We start from the raw sequence: 10,124 nt of genomic DNA on the forward strand, positions 1-10,124 counted from the left end.
TTTTACTAGCTGATTGGTACCATCTGACACTACAATTTAAGTAGAATTTTGATTGAAGGATTCAAGGATTTAAGGACGAAAAACAGGAAAGAGTGTAAGTTATTCATGATTTTGCTGTTTCGACCCTTGTATATAAAAAAAACATCAAAACTTCATAGAGCGGTGTGGTCTAGGAGGTAGAGAGTCTGCTTAGCACGCTGATAGTATGGGTTCTATTCCCCTCATTTACACTTTTTGCAAGCAATTTTGTATGATCTGGATGAAAAGAGCAGTGGACTTTGGTAATAAATTATTGAAACAACAAAGAGTGTTATTTCTGAATCTAACCCAATCACACATAAAGTTTTAAATTATTGTTGTACATTCAAAGTTGATCAGAAATTGAATGCAAAACGATCATTGAAATTACTGGTAGCTAGATAGCTTAGGGAAAATTAATAAATATATGAATACTAGGAAAGGTCAATGCCAAATGAGAACAATAGGTTTATAATCATACAAGAATATATTTTGATAAATCAAAGATTGGTGCAAGAAAAAACTTGAACATACAAAAGTTCTAGAAGTGCAAGTAAACATATACTGAATCAAGAATGATTGACAATAATAATAATTCAATTGATGAAATTCAAAAAAATTAATATCTACACTTCAATAAAATTTGATGTTTTTTAAATGTGAGCAATCACCAATCAATGTGATGCTAAAATTTCTTAATACTTCTGAGTTGTAGTTACAAGTAAGCAAAATTTCAAATAAAATAAATGAGAACTATAGTACTAGAAAATATTAAAAAAGATTGAGGGTGAAAACCTTCTAATAAAATTTGATATAAGTGATGTTACTGGAATTCAATTTTAACGAGAAATACAATACTGACAATACAATCTTGAAAGTGACTTATAGTGCAGTTAATGAAAATATAATTGAATCAAATCTAATTGTAAAACTTGAAATAATCTTCAAAATAGAATAATATGTAATATTTGAATATTGAGATACTAAAGATAAGCAAATGTAACAAAGATTCTTGAGAGTCCAGATTGGAGAATAGACTTAAGAACAAATTGATTGAGGCTGTTATAATTGAATTGATTAACTAGAGTTTGTAAAAAAAGGCTTGGAATTGCCAAACGTCAACATTCATGATAAAAAGATTCTTACAAATCCAAACAAGAGAATGGAACTAAGAACAAAAATAATTGAAGCTGATAATTGTAATCATAAGTCAAATTGTAATAGCTTTGACTAGAATGAAAGATAATTGAAAAGATTCACAAAAATTTGGTGTACAAAATACATGATAATTCAGGTTTGAACCAGTGAATGGCAATGGGAAAAAGTTGCTAATTTTCAAAATGACACAATGTAATTGGCCCAATGAATAAATGGTCAATAAAATCTGATTTTTAGGTTAACTATTTTGAAAATCAAAAACAGTAGATAATACGTGTATGTAAAAGAAAAGGTAAATCTCTATACTTATAAAAGGCTAAGCCCAGACAGACTGAAATCACACCACAGCTCCAACTACTGAGCCTAAAAACTTGAAATTCTGCACGATTGTTTATGGTAGCCTGAAAACATCCACTAAGGAAGGATTTTCAGAAATTTGCCCCCCTGAGGGAGCTGGGGCCCCCCCAAAATTTTGTACTTTTTAACCGCTCATTGCACAGCAAAGTCATGAGGAACTTTTTTGTTCAGCTATGAAAAAAAATTAGATCTATGCAGAAAAATTTCAATCAAGAGCACAGGGGGGTCCAGGAGAGGGCATTTTTCGAAAATTTTGATGTAAAATCACACTACAGCTCAAACTAATTGTCCTACAGACTTGAAACTTTGCACAAATATTCTTCAAACATACTAGACGCGCACTAAGAACGGATTTTGAGATATTTTGCCTCTAAGGGTTTCAAAGGATGAAAAAGGATCCTATTAAGTAAGGTTATGAACATGGTAAGGTGAGTGCCATATGGAAATGAGATAATTTATTTATTGACATGTGATATTCTAACATATGTTGTAATCATTGGAAATAACAAAATAATATGATAGAAATTCAAAAAAGAACATCTGTTCTATTATTGCTTTCTACCTGATTCCACTCAACCTCAATAATATTGTTCTGATAATTGATGAATATGTTTAATAATATTATTACTATTGATATAATAAAAGTATTGTTTTAATAATTAATTATTATCATTAATATAATAATAGTATTGTTTTGGTAATCAATAAATATTTTTATTTTCACAAACTCTGTATAATTTATAATGGTGAATGTGAAACAGCTGCATCAAAGAAATTATTTCAAAAACATATGTTCAGGAAAACCATAGTTTTGAACTTCGTTTTCCTGATGCAATGTATAAGCCTACACGTGGCATGTAGGTATTATTAATATTTCTCAGCAAGAACAGTTTTTTGAGACTGCTAAATAAACGTCTACAGTTTTATCAATGCTGTATCGGCAATATGAAAACGCATGCAGTTAATATGTCTTAAAATAAAGGTGTTGATATCTACATGATAATATTCTCTACCATTTTTATTTATTAAAAATTTCAAAATTATTCAAGCCTTGATAGAATGATCGACTCACTGTACAGTCAGTCTAAAATTTTAATATTAAAATGAGGGGTGTATTTTGGCAAACTGAACAAAAAAGTAAGGTCCTATATTTGCACCTTTTTGATATTATTTCTTCAAAAGAAAAATGAGTTTTGTGGGTTGTCAAAACTCCCCCTGAAAGAGAAATTTTATCCATCTTTTAGTAAAATAACAATGATTTCTGCATTGAATAACATCTATCCTGTCAACAAGAATCGAACTCTTTGTGAATTTAGATATGACCTACACTTTAGATTTATATAATTCTATTAATAGATTCATGGAAATTGAAGAACTTTTTCCAGTTAGTTGATGGAATTGATTATCAATAGAGAAAATGATTATAATTTTATCAATACAGAATTAGTTGAATGAATTATCTATGTACTGAGTTCTTGGTCAACAATAATTCAATATTGGTATTTATCCAATCATTATTTTTTTCAGAAGTTATTTCATTTGAATTAGAAAATATTTATAAGCTCCTATCAATTTTATTTATCAATCGTAACAATGAATTCTTCAAAACATGAATTTAATCAAATAAAAAATTGCCGATACTTCTGTATTCATGTTCGCATGTTTTCCACTTATGATGGATAGCAAAAATATTGTGGAGCGAACTGCACGGCGAATTGTAATCATATGTCTGTAAAATGAATAAATAAATAATAATTATTAGCCCCCCTATTAAAATTTCTGTTCAGAAACCATCCCCAATATTCACACAACATATTCCCAAAGTTTCATGCCGTTATGTCAAGAAGTTTTCAAGTCTACAGGGAACAAACAAACTAACACACAAACAGACATTCATTTTTATATACAGGGTGGGTAAAAAGTCTGAGAACGGCTTAATATCTCATACACAAAGGCAATTTGACGGTGGGTGTGATTGGGAATACTACTTTAACTAGGCTTTTGAAAATCTGGTCCGCCATGTTGAATGCAACTTCATTTTTTTAAATAGGAAGGTAGTCATGCAATACATGATTTCGATACAGAATTACAAAATTGAAATCATGTATCGCATGACCATCTTCCCATTTAAAAAAATAAAGTTGTATTCAATATGGCGGATCCAAGATGTTAGACTAGATCTTTAAAGCCATATTAAAGTAGTATATTCAATTCGAGTAGGATCCTCAATCTCACCCACCTTGGAATCACATTTTTTTATGAGATACTAAGTCGTTCTCATACTTTTCTGTTTTGAATAGTATTGATTAATAATGTGAATATCTTCTGAACGGTTTGAGATATCTATGTGCGGTTTTCACCATTCATTTTTTCTTGAAATTTTGTATCGAAATCATGTATCGCATGACAACCTTCCCATTCAATGAAATTAAGTTGCATTCAATATGGCGGACCAGATTTTTGAAGTCGTAGTAAAGTAGTATTTTCAATTTCAGTAGGATCCCCAATCACACCCACCTCCAAATTACCTATGTGTATGAGATATCAAGCCGTTCTCGGACTTTTCACCCACTCTGTATATCGATAGTGCACCAGACTAAGACACAAGACTAAGCACGCCTGAGGAGGCGCGGCTTGGTGATACAAAGTGTTGATCTTATGGAGATTGCCTTATCACACCGTTCCATGCCATGCCCGATTCAGTGTGTGTGTTGTCCATTCAAACCAATATAAGCAAGATTCACCTGGATGCAAAATGCCACATCGCCTGAAGCCTGAAGCTGCGTACAGATATACGCGCCTCCAACCCTCTCCGCGCACGCTCCGCCATCGCTCCGCCCCCGCTCTGCACTCGCACCGATCATGAACTTTACGGGAGATGTTAGCTCTTCTCGCGTTCCACTCTTGCTCCCCGGTCAATCATCAATCGCTCTGCTCGAGTGACGTTCGGTTGCGGAGCAGAGCGAAAGTCTGTATGCATCTTAAGGGGTGCATCCAGCTAAAGTTTGTCATAGCTTTGACTAGAATGAAAGATAATTGAAAAGATTCACAAAAATTTGGTGTACAAAATACATGATAATTCAGGTTTGAACCAGTGAATGGCAATGGGAAAAAGTTGCTAATTTTCAAAATGACACAATGTAATTGGCCCAATGAATAAATGGTCAATAAAATCTGATTTTTAGGTTAACTATTTTGAAAATCAAAAACAGTAGATAATACGTGTATGTAAAAGAAAAGGTAAATTTAATACAAAATACTTAGCTCAATGTAAGGTTAGAAGCTTCAAAGTGCCAAGAGGTAGGACATGCCCAGGCCAGGACATGTCGATGGGAAACTGCAGCAGAGGCAGGACTACCGGAGGAGCAAATGTTCTCACGAATTAAGAGAAACATGGAGTTGAGTGAGGATCCAAAATGATGAAGTCGTTCCAAGGGAAGAATAATGGCAACAATGTAACTGTTTAGTGGTGAACAGCTACAACACAGTAAAGTCACAGTGCAACATGATGCAATAGCGAGACAATCTTATGTGAATAACTTAGAGCACAACTCAAATTTGTAAAAAGTGAGTTAGAATTGCAGAATGAATGTTAACATTAATTTTTAAAAAAGTATCAACACTTTAAAAAATGCACTAAAAAGATGAAAATAACTTTTTTGATCACACTTGGTTTAAAAAAATTTTCTCTATATCCCTGAAAAAAATTCTAATTACAAGTCAAACAATAAAAAATGTGGCTCAAAATTTTTGATGTTGAAGTTTAAAGTATTTCTTGAGCTTAAATGAATAATCCTATTCTATTAAGCGTGCAATTTCTGTATGTTTGTATGTTTGAGCCACACTTTTTATCGTTTGACTTGTAATTAGAAATTTTTTTTAGTGATATAAAGTGAAAATTTTTTCAACCAAGTGTGATCAAAAAAGTTATTTTATTTTTAGTGCATTTTTAAAAGTGTTGATATTCTTAAAAAAATAAATGTTATCTATTCTCTTTCTACTGATTCAAAAAAATTTAATTCTTATGATAATGCCGCGGTATGAACGACGTCCAAACTTCAGTCGTAGAACTCGAAATGCTGTAAATTTAGAATATGCACGGGAAAATCAGCAGCAAGGAGATATACCATTCAATTTCCCAGCAAACTGTGTTCAACTATATCTAAAAATACAAACTACTGCACAACTAACTAAGCACATAGGAAGTCCATATTGAGATATAAATGTAAATACTGATTGGATGATTTTTATAAAAATACTAGGTTGCCCGGCGAACTTCGTACCGCCAAAAAGTCGATGTATCTCATGTCACACTTGACTTTATTTGGTGAATCATAAAATTTATCTGACAATCAATATTTCCATTCATATCTCAATACGGACTTCCTATGTGCTTAGTCTGCAGTAACTACAGCTGCAGACAAAACACTTGACAAAGTTATTAACTTTTGTTGATAACAAAACTAGCAGCCAAAAGAAAATGTTATTAACTTATGTTGAAAACATTTGTTTTAAACTCTGGTGTAAATGCATTAGATCAGATGAAGATCATTATTTTAATCAACACACACATGTTTCAATTCAAATTTGAAGACAATTTTTTGCTTTTTATTCCGGCTGTTATATCATATGAATAGTCTCGTTAAATGAAATCATATGGAAGTCAATTATATTGATAACAAGATCTTTTTATTAACAAGGAATTTTCTGTTAGAAACATGAGTTATTAACTTTTGTCAAGAGAAATTTTAGACGATTCAGTCAAGTTAATAACTTTTTGTTAATAACTCGTGTTATTAACTCCTGTGTAAACGCAGCTTAATAGGGGGGCTCTATTGAAATTTCTTGTCAGAAACCCTCCCCAATATTCACACAACATATCCCCAAAGTTTCATGCCGTTCTGTCAAGTAGTTTTTGAGTCTATAGGGAACAAACAAACTAACACACAAACAGACATTCATTTTTATATACAGGGTGGGTAAAAAGTCTGAGAACGGCTTAATATCTCATACACAAAGGCAATTTGACGGTGGGTGTGATTGGGAATACTACTTTAACTAGGCTTTTGAAAATCTGGTCCGCCATGTTGAATGCAACTTCATTTTTTTAAATAGGAAGGTAGTCATGCAATACATGATTTCGATACAGAATTACAAAATTGAAATCATGTATCGCATGACCATCTTCCCATTTAAAAAAATAAAGTTGTATTCAATATGGCGGATCCAAGATGTTAGACTAGATCTTTAAAGCCATATTAAAGTAGTATATTCAATTCGAGTAGGATCCTCAATCTCACCCACCTTGGAATCACATTTTTTTATGAGATACTAAGTCGTTCTCATACTTTTTTCTGTTTTGAATAGTATTGATTAATAATGTGAATATCTTCTGAACGGTTTGAGATATCTATGTGCGGTTTTCACCATTCATTTTTTCTTGAAATTTTGTATCGAAATCATGTATCGCATGACAACCTTCCCATTCAATGAAATTAAGTTGCATTCAATATGGCGGATCCAAGATGGCGGACCAGATTTTTGAAGTCGTAGTAAAGTAGTATTTTCAATTTCAGTAGGATCCCCAATCACACCCACCTCCAAATTACCTATGTGTATGAGATATCAAGCCGTTCTCGGACTTTTCACCCACTCTGTATATCGATAGTGCACCAGACTAAGACACAAAGACTAAGCACGCCTGAGGAGGCGCGGCTTGGTGATACAAAGTGTTGATCTTATGGAGATTGCCTTATCACACCGTTCCATGCCATGCCCGATTCAGTGTGTGTGAGTTCTTCCATTCAAACCAATATAAGCAAGATGCACCTGGATGCAAAATGCCACATCGCCTGAAGCCTGAAGCTGCGTACAGATATACGCGCCTCCAACCCTCTCCGCGCACGCTCCGCCCTCGTTCCGCCATCGCTCCGCCCCCGCTCTGCACTCGCACCGATCATGAACTTTACGGGAGATGTTAGCTCTTCTCGCGTTCCACTCTTGCTCCCCGGTCAATCATCAATCGCTCTGCTCGAGTGACGTTCGGTTGCGGAGCAGAGCGAAAGTCTGTATGCATCTTAAGGGGTGCATCCAGCTAAAGTTTGTCATGAGATGCATTAACTATTTGGCGGTACGAAGTTCCGCCAAATACTAATTTCTTTGGATGGAGGGCCAAGTCTCAATTTATTTTACACAAACTATAGATTCAACAAATTGCAAATAAACTCAATTTGGAATTTAATTTTCAATTGAATCAAACAAAAGCAAGATCACTGCTAATTTGATAACTGTCAACGGGAAATTTTAATTGCTAATGAATAAAGTCGAGTTCTACTCTCAAGCACCGCCCAATATTCCACAAAATTCACTGCAATTAGTCTACTATTCTACAGAGTACTTTCAATACATCGATTAATAATTATTATTCAAATGATTTGACTCAATAATTATTTTCATGCGAAGTTGTGGCCTAATTTATCTTATCTATTTATTGCCGATTGAGGGCAGATCATCAGATGCTCCTAGCAAATGGTAGGTTTGTGATACAAGAATTTTTTGCCTCATCTCTTATATGAGATACTTGAGAGGAAAAATTGATCATCAAAGTGGCAGCTGATTGAAACAGAAATTTCCATCGTTTGTTGAATATGAATGAGAGAGGAAGAGAAGATTGACAGCTGTGATTATAAGATTTTTGGCAATGTAATTTGAAAACGTTGCATGATTCAAGAAACAATATCGGGGGACCGAGCTTTGCTCTGGAGTGTAAAAGCATAGAAAATTTGTAACGAAAGATTGAATTTATAGTTTATGTTTATTTATTCATTTTCTCAGTCGTACAATTATTTTTACAGTTATATGAGGAGGCACAACAGGCTTATGCCCAAAACTGTCCCTTTTCAAATTTATACTAGTCGAAACCCAAATCTAGGTTAAGCAACTATCACTCATCAAAATAACTATTTTTGTAAATAGTTATTTTGATGAGTGAATTGAATTGAATAATTATTCACACTTCAAAAAACAAACATCAATTGGCTTAAAGGCTGGCCACTAACGGTAGGCATGCATGATACACACAAAAAATTTTGTGTGTGTGTGCATTCATGCATGTTCTACCGTTAGTGGCCAGCCTTATTATAAGACTATAAATAATAAATATTTGTATTATGTTTCTGCAATGTGTGTACACTCCCATTATAAGCAAATCTTTCATTGGAAAATCATTCTTTTTTTGATAGGCATAATTCATTGCAAAACAGGAATATAGTCAGAGAGATATTACTTTTAACACGGCTCTCACTCGAAGACAGATAGGCCCGATACTCTTTTCTTCACTATTCATTCCTACTACCTAACAGCATTCTGCCTACTTTTGTGTCAGCATCCATATTGTACGCAGCATGCTTACTCCTTTCCACTGCTCTGCCTATGCTACAAACTGTCGAAGGAGAGACTGGTTTTCACTCGTCATGTTAAAAGTAATATCTCTCGGACTATAGCTATTTTAAGTGCGTGTTAAACAATTTTTTAATTTGATGCTTATTTTGTAGAACCCAATGGCTGACCTGCAGGCTCAGGACAGGGCGCTCCGAATCGGCCAAACGAGACCGGTTGTCGTTTACCGGTTCACCGTCTCCAACACAGTTGACGAGCAGATTGTTCTAGTTGGAAGCAACAAGAAGATCATGGAGAAAGTCGTCATGAAGTCGGATGTGTTCAAGATGAATCGAGTACCTGAGCTCGATCTACTAGAGCTGGCCATGCTACTCAAGGAGAGAAAGGAGAAGGAGTTTGTGCATTCCGATTCGTGTGGATTGACGGAAGAGGAGCTGGAAGTATTGCTCGATCGTAGTGATATGGCAGAAAGTGGCCTTACCTCCAAAATCACAGACGCAAGAAAGTTGCAAGACCTCGAGGAAAGTTGGAAGGCTAATCCTTCAAAATCACTGACGGAAGAAAGTTGCAAGACCTCGAGGGAAGTTGGAAGACCTCGCAAGGCTTCTAAACCAAACGTTGCAACACTTCGCCAGGAATCCAAACAGAACGTTGAGCTCAAAGAGCTTAGAGTTGTTGTAGAAAGGCTTGACAGCTACCAATGCTGAAGTATGTGATCTTCCGAACTCAGTGAAGTAGGTAATTTTATATATACCTATTGCTCTCTTTATAGATTTACCGGTTATTTATCGTTCATTTCTATTATTCTTTGTGTTTAATATTAATTCCGTTCGCTCAGTCCGTCACCGGGCTTTGTTACTAAACTAGGTCAGCCTGTCAAGGCAGTTGCCAAAACTTGGCTCCCCAACTCTAAAAACAAATTGAATATTCTAAAAACAATGTACTTTCTAAATATTTATCACTTTTTTAAGGTGTCCTTAATTTATAATAAAACTCTTTATTTTGTAAGACCATAATATTGTAGAGATTCTATTGGAATCCTCTACAAAAAAATCTGGTGTGGTACACTCACACAACTTTCCTTGCTCATTGAACTGGGAGCCTCATTCTTAAACGACAATAATTTAGAGAATGACGATTGGCGGCAACATAATTATTTGAAACTACGATCAGACTACTGTATATGTGTGTAT

The 10,124-nt window shown here is 34.3% G+C and overlaps 1 pseudogene; it reads left to right on the plus strand.

Moving 5' to 3' along the window:
* LOC111057957 overlaps positions 1-9,838 on the plus strand; it is a 68,856-nt pseudogene extending 59,018 nt beyond the window's left edge.
* The last annotated feature ends 286 nt before the right edge of the window (positions 9,839-10,124 follow it).

This window comes from Nilaparvata lugens, chromosome 5, assembly GCF_014356525.2.
Source record: "Nilaparvata lugens isolate BPH chromosome 5, ASM1435652v1, whole genome shotgun sequence".
In the NCBI taxonomy this organism is placed as follows: Eukaryota; Metazoa; Arthropoda; class Insecta; order Hemiptera; family Delphacidae; genus Nilaparvata; species Nilaparvata lugens.